Source organism: Strigops habroptila, chromosome 16 (assembly GCF_004027225.2).
Source record: "Strigops habroptila isolate Jane chromosome 16, bStrHab1.2.pri, whole genome shotgun sequence".
Lineage (NCBI taxonomy): Eukaryota > Metazoa > Chordata > Aves > Psittaciformes > Psittacidae > Strigops > Strigops habroptila.
Window position 1 is genome coordinate 951,385 of NC_044292.2, and position 6,411 is coordinate 957,795.

Below are 6,411 nucleotides of genomic sequence, written 5' to 3' on the forward strand. Positions count from 1 at the left end.
AGAGCTGTGTGCGGAGACTGGCTCCCGGCGTTTGCTCCCGCAGCGACATAAACAAAGTCTGGATTGGGCTCACTGAACGCAAACGGCTCCTATTTAAACCTAATGCTTCATAGAGAGGGCTTGGGGTAGAGTCCTGGCCGCAGCAAAGGCTTTGGGAAAGTTCTGCAACACCAGAGAGGATGGGTTTCTCTTTTCTTTTTCCTTCCCTTCCTCTTTCTCATCCTTCCCTTCCCTTCTCTTTTGCTTTTCCTTCTCCTCCTTCTCTTCCCTTCTTCTTCCCCTTCCCTTCTCTTTTGCTTTTCCTTCTCCTCCTTCTCTTCCTTTCTCCTTCCTTTCTCCTTCCCCTTCCCTTCTCCTTTGCTTTTCCTTCTCCTCCTTCTCTTCCTTTCTCCTTCCTTTCTCCTTCCCCTTCCCTTCTCCTTTCCCTTCCTTTCTCCTTCCCCTTCTCCTTCCTTTCTCCTTCCCTTCCCTTTTTCTCTCTCTCTTTCCATTAAAGAACTACCAGCCAGCCCCGATGCCAGCGAAGCCCATCCATCTCTGTCTTTCAGTTGCAGTAATTGCTAGAGAGCGGAAGGACTCTGTTTCTGTAACGGTGCAATTAATCTAATGGAGGCCTCCACATTAAACACTGGCACGGCACTACCCAAAGCAGCAGATACCTGCAAGGCTTGGATGGGCTTTGCTGGCTCCTGTTTGTGTGGAGATTTGCATAGAGATCAAAGAAGGAGGAAGAGGAGGTGGTAAGAAGGCAGCAGCTGTGCTGAGAGGAGAGCTGGCAGTGCTGCTGGGCAGCAGCGTTGGGGCTGGGGGTTAGCTCAAGGAACCTGCCAGCAGAGGAACAGTTTCCTGCTGCTCCGTTCCTTCCAGCTCCAGGACAATAGGAATTTGTAAATAGGGTGGTAAAACCCTGCTTCCAGCATCACTTTCTTACCTTGCTAGATACATCCTACCCAGCCCCAATCTGTACTCAGCTGCTCAGCAACAAAAGGGCCAACAAGAGGCAGAGGAGAAGCCTTTCATCATGACCATCAGAAGCTTGACTCCTCATCTCCCAGTGTGGTCACCCACTGCTGAACCTGGCCTTTTGGCTACTCTCTCCCTGCTCCTCATGGCCAGCATGACCAGCAGGGAGCTCCTGCCTGGGAGACCATTGTATTCCGAATGCCCCATCCCTGGCAGTGTTCAAGGCCAGGTTGGACACAGGGGCTTGGAGCAACCTGCTCCAGTGGAAGGTGTCCCTGCCTGTGGCAGGGGTTGGAACTGGAGGAGCTTTAAGCTCCCTTCAACCCAAACCAGTCTGGGATTCTATGATTCTATGAACAATATAAGGAGTGAAAGAGGAGACATCTGAGGCTTGGAAGCAAGTTCTTGTGTCTGTGGATAAATGAGGGCAAATAAAGTGTAGACATAACCAGCTACAAAGCTGGTTATGACCATGGGCATTAAAGTGAAATTCACCCAAGAGTATCTGGTCCATGGCTCAGTATTTTGATGGGTTTTGTGGGATCCTCAGCACTGGGGTGTGATCAGGGTGAGAGGAGCACCAGGCTGCATGCAGAGCTGTGAGCCAGCCTGCAGCTCATTCACTGCTTCCCACCACTCCTTCGTGTTACAGTTCTGTAAGCAGCTGAAGAGCAGAAAAGGGGAACACGGCAATCTGTGTGTCTGGGGTGGGAGCAGAGCTGAGGTTTTGTGGTGTCAGAACCAGCAGGCAGAGGTGCTGTGTGACCCAGCCGGCTGGAGGAGGAGACAACCTGCTGCTGTCACAGCCCTGGGCTGACACTCTTCCCCTTCGTCTTCAGCAGCACTTTTAGGCTCTTGCTCCACATCCACCCCTCATTTACCAGCTCCACATAGGCTCATGCTGGCCCCTAACCCACCCATGTCAAACCATGCTGCTGTTTTCACGCTGAGTGCTGCGACACAACACACCTTCACTCCCCAACAAGAGCCCATTTCATCAGCCTCTTGTTCTCCGCTGCACACAGATACCATATAAAAACACAGAGCCTTGCCCAAAAGCTCCACACCCCCACCTATGCCTTCCCCTTTCCCCTGCTGCTGGATCACTTTTGTGCAGCGAGACGCAGCAGAGACCTGCTCTCCAGTCCCCAGGAGCTTCCTTCCCCCCTCCCTTGCCCGCTGCTGCTGTTTTGGGCCTGCTGACAAACGCCCACAGTGCCAGGGGCTCCCCGCGTGTCGGGACAGGACGAGGAACTGTGGGTGTGAGAATTAAAAGGGTGTATGTGTAAGTTAAAAATAACCCCATTCCTTTTATTGGTGTCTTCGCGCAGATTCCAAGGCTCCCTGCCCAGAGCTGCCTGCTGGGAAACACGAGGGGAGAGGGAGCTGGGAGAAGAGAGGGTGAAGTGAGAGCGTGTGTGTCTGAGGGGCTGCAGGGAGCAGCCGGGGGGGAACTGCCCTTCACATATCCCCACCGCTGGGCCCACGCTTTGTGTGTCCCCCAATGACTTGTGTTTTGTTCACTGTCCCCAAGACACACCATGCAGGGACCAAAGAAGGGCTCTCAAGGGCTAAACCCCAATCCCAGATGGGTTTTGGTTGGAAGGAACCTTAAAGCTCATCCAGTTCCAACCCCCTGCCACGGGCAGGGACACCTTCCACTAGAGCAGGTTGCTCCAAGCCCCTGTGTCCAACCTGGCCTTGAACACTGCCAGGGATGGGGCAGCCACAGCTTCTCTAGGCACCCTGTGCCAGCGCCTCAGCACCCTCACAGGGAAGAGCTTCTGCCTTATCTCCAACCTGAACCTACCCTCTTTCATCTTAAAGCCATTCCCCCTTGTCCTATCTCTACATACCCTTGTACGAAGGGTACAAAATTGCATTGCAGCTCCCCAGAATAGAGATGGCTCTTTACCAGCTCCCTTCCTTCGCTGGAACATCACCTGCTGAAGTTAAACTCCTACTTCTTGGTTCCTAAATAAGCCCTAAGACATCTCCAAGCACTTCAAACTGCTGTGTGTAAGGGCATACACGCCTGAGGTGAAGGAACCAGCACTCATGCCAGGAGATGGAGGCAAAGGTTTTGCTACTTAAAAAGCTGGGGGGTGATTCCCATCACCATCTTGGGTAGATGAAGGGAAGGGACAGTGGTGGCAGGTAGGGTGTAAGGAGCACGTGGCTAACAACAGCATGCTTGTCAGGTCAATCCACCCTGAGCATCTGGTTTAATAACATATACAGAGGTAAGGAGAGGCTGGAGGGGAGGGTTCAGCCACGGGAGGAATTTTAACCAGCCACCTCCATCAGCCACAGCTTTAGGGTAACAGATTTGAGCTCTCTACTGAATCCCTTTGCATAAGCAAAGCAGAAAGGCACGAGTCCTAGCGGTAACTTGGCAAAGCTCCACTTGCCTGGCCATGTGTAGGAGAGACCTATGGATGGACCTGCCTGGCAGGGACTGTGCTTGGTAGTAAAGGATTTCTCATAGAGCTCATTAGAAAACATCTGGGCTCAGCAAATGACCTGGAATGCGACTCGGCAGCGGGGCGCTCCTCTCTTCCGAGTGCCGGGAATGCGAGCTCCCGCAGGGTAAGACTCCAGCCAGCTGTTTCCTCTAATCCCATCAGCCTTCCCTTCCACAGGGGTCCGAACGCTCGGCGGGCAGGAGAGGAGGAGAACGTCCCCTTCCCTCCCCTTGGTGACTGGGATTAGTGGTTTCTCTCTAGTGCTGTGCCAATGCATTTTGGGGCCCTGGGGCAGCAGTAAAAACATGTACCCCTCCCATCGCTGAGCAAGTCCAAGTGTGTTTAATCACTCCATTTTCCACCTTGCCCAATCATTCCCTGCTCCCAGGCATTCTAGGCCCCTCCATCCCTCCCTTCCCCAGCAACTCATGTCATGCAAAATCCTTCCCTATTCAGCTCATGTCTGCAGGGGCAGTTCCTAGCAGGGAGGGCTGGGAAGAAGCTGTTGGGCTTCCTTTGCAGGTGCCTTTTCCCTATGCGTTCAAACAGCTTCTCTCTTTCTACTTCCAAAACACCAGTTTCCTCCGATTCCAACCAGCTAAATGCCCTCTGATAACCATCTTCTCTGCTGCTGCACAACTTCCCCCTGCTGCAATAGCTCAGAACCCCTTCTTATAGCAATTCTTTCTCTTGCAGCACTGCCCGAAGGCCCCGGCCAAGCTCAGGGCCTCGTCACAATAGGTGTTTGTGTGTGTTTAGAGACAGTTCTGGCACCGAAGCACCTACAAACTGTCAAGCAGCAGAACAAACACAGAACACACACATGTGTGCAGGGAACATTTTGCACATTACCAAAAGGAAACCAGCACCCGCCTGAACCGGGGTGACTCAGCCCACTGCAATATTGAGCTGCTCTTGCATGTTGCTGCTGAACAAACTCTCTGGCTTCTAAGAAAAGCATCCAAAATCCGAAGTGTCCAAGTGCCAGTTTCTCAAGTGCTGCTGCAAGAGAGAGTCAGCATTCTTCAAACTTAGGGTTTAAACTTTGGGTAACAGAGAAAGAGGAACGTATCTATGGATTCACTAACAGCCCCCCCCCCCCCCATACAGAACACAAATGCCAATATGATTCTTAAAGTGATAACATGATTTTCACATTTCAGAGGGTTCATAAAATCATACAAATGTGGCACCCTGAGAAATCTGCTCTCATTGTCTCCCTCTCCTCCTGCCCTGAAGCAGGGCGGTGATTTCACAGAACCCCAGCCTGGTTTGGGTTTGAAAGGACCTTAAGATCACCCAGTTCCAACCCCTGCCACGGGCAGGGACACCTTCCACTGGAGCAGGTTGCTCCAAGCCCCTGTGTCCAACCTGGCCTTGAACACTGCCAGGGATGGGGCAGCCACAGCTTCTCTGGGCACCCTGTGCCAGTGTCCCAGTACCCTCACAGGGAAGAGCTTCCCCTGTTTCAGTTTGAACCCATCACCCCTTGTCCTATCCCTCCAGTCCCTGATGAAGGTCCCTCTCCAGCATCCTTGTAGCCCCCTTCACACACTGGAAGCTGCTCTGAGCTCTCCACGCAGCTTCTCTTCCCCAGGCTCAACAGCCCCAATGTTCTCAGCCTGTCTCCATATGGGACGTGCTCCAGCCCCTGATCATGCTCATGGACTCCTCTGGACTTGCCCGAGCAGCTCCATGCCCCTCTAGTGTTAAGGACACCACAACTGCACATAGTTCCAAGTAGGAGCAGAGAGCAGTAGCTCACAAGAGCAGAGCAGAGGGGCAGGATCCCCTCCTTTGACCTGCTGCTCATGATTTCTGGGTTTGTGAAGCAGGTAACACTACTGCAGCTGGTGAAGAACTGAATGAAGCTGACCAGGAGCTTCTCCCTCCTTTCTTGAACAGGCTGAGACATCTGTGCTAGCACTGGACCAATTTTGGGCCAGTCTGGGTTTAGTTTTGGTAGCAGGGACTTGCCTCAGTGGCTGCTCCAGTGCACGACAAGAGTTAATGTTGAAGCCTTAGTTAAATAACCACAGGCTCATCCCGTGCTCAGAGGAGTCACCGTGACCTCTCTATCTGCCAGCCTACCTCTAGTTATACCTAATATGGATATAAACCCCACAACGCTGCAGATAGCAAACTAGAGCCTCCCACAAGCATATGGCACACTAGGGTGCTCCCAAAGATTTCAGAGGTATTTCTCAGGCCCTAAAAGAACCCAGTAAACTTTCTCTGTTCCGCCTGACATGGTGCAGACATTCCAACCCAGCCCTTCCAGTGCACCTCCAGTCCAACCTCAAGTGCTGCACCGAGGGGGAGGCAGAATACCCTTAAAACTCCTAAAAAGAAACACACTCCTTCATCCACCCGGAGATTTATGAACTGAACGTGAAGCGATAAGGGCATGACCTTTCCTAGGAAGGGGCATACGCTCCTAACCCAGAGCTGGAGCCTTTACAAGCACTACCAATAAAGACTGCAGATGAAGAGTGATTTATTAGTCACCAACAACTTTCTCAGCATCTTTATAAGCTCCAGGAGGTGGGTATCCACCACCACGAGGAACACAGCTAGCAATGCTGTACAGCAAAGTGCTGACAGCCAGAAGTCGCAGGAGAAACAGCGATCCACAGCTGAATTTCCATAAACTATGTTCCCGTTTAGCTTCAACCCCAGTCAAGCGTTTCACTGTGGGTGGGCTATAAGCTGGACTCTCAGAGCAGTTAAGACACAGGACACGTTGCATACAGCTGCCTACCAGAGCTGCTGTGCCAGAATTTGCACTATTCCCATTTACAAAGGCAGAGCTGGGGTGGGAGATGAGGAAAAAGTTTATTTCTTACTGACAGGATGTGTGTGGTAGGGGGAAAAAGCACCAAACCCCATCCAGCTCCCAGCAAAAGGGCAGCAGTGCCTTGTGGATCCAGGATGCTGTTGGGAAACGTGGGTTTCCTCACAGGTCCCTGATCCTGCACTCCCC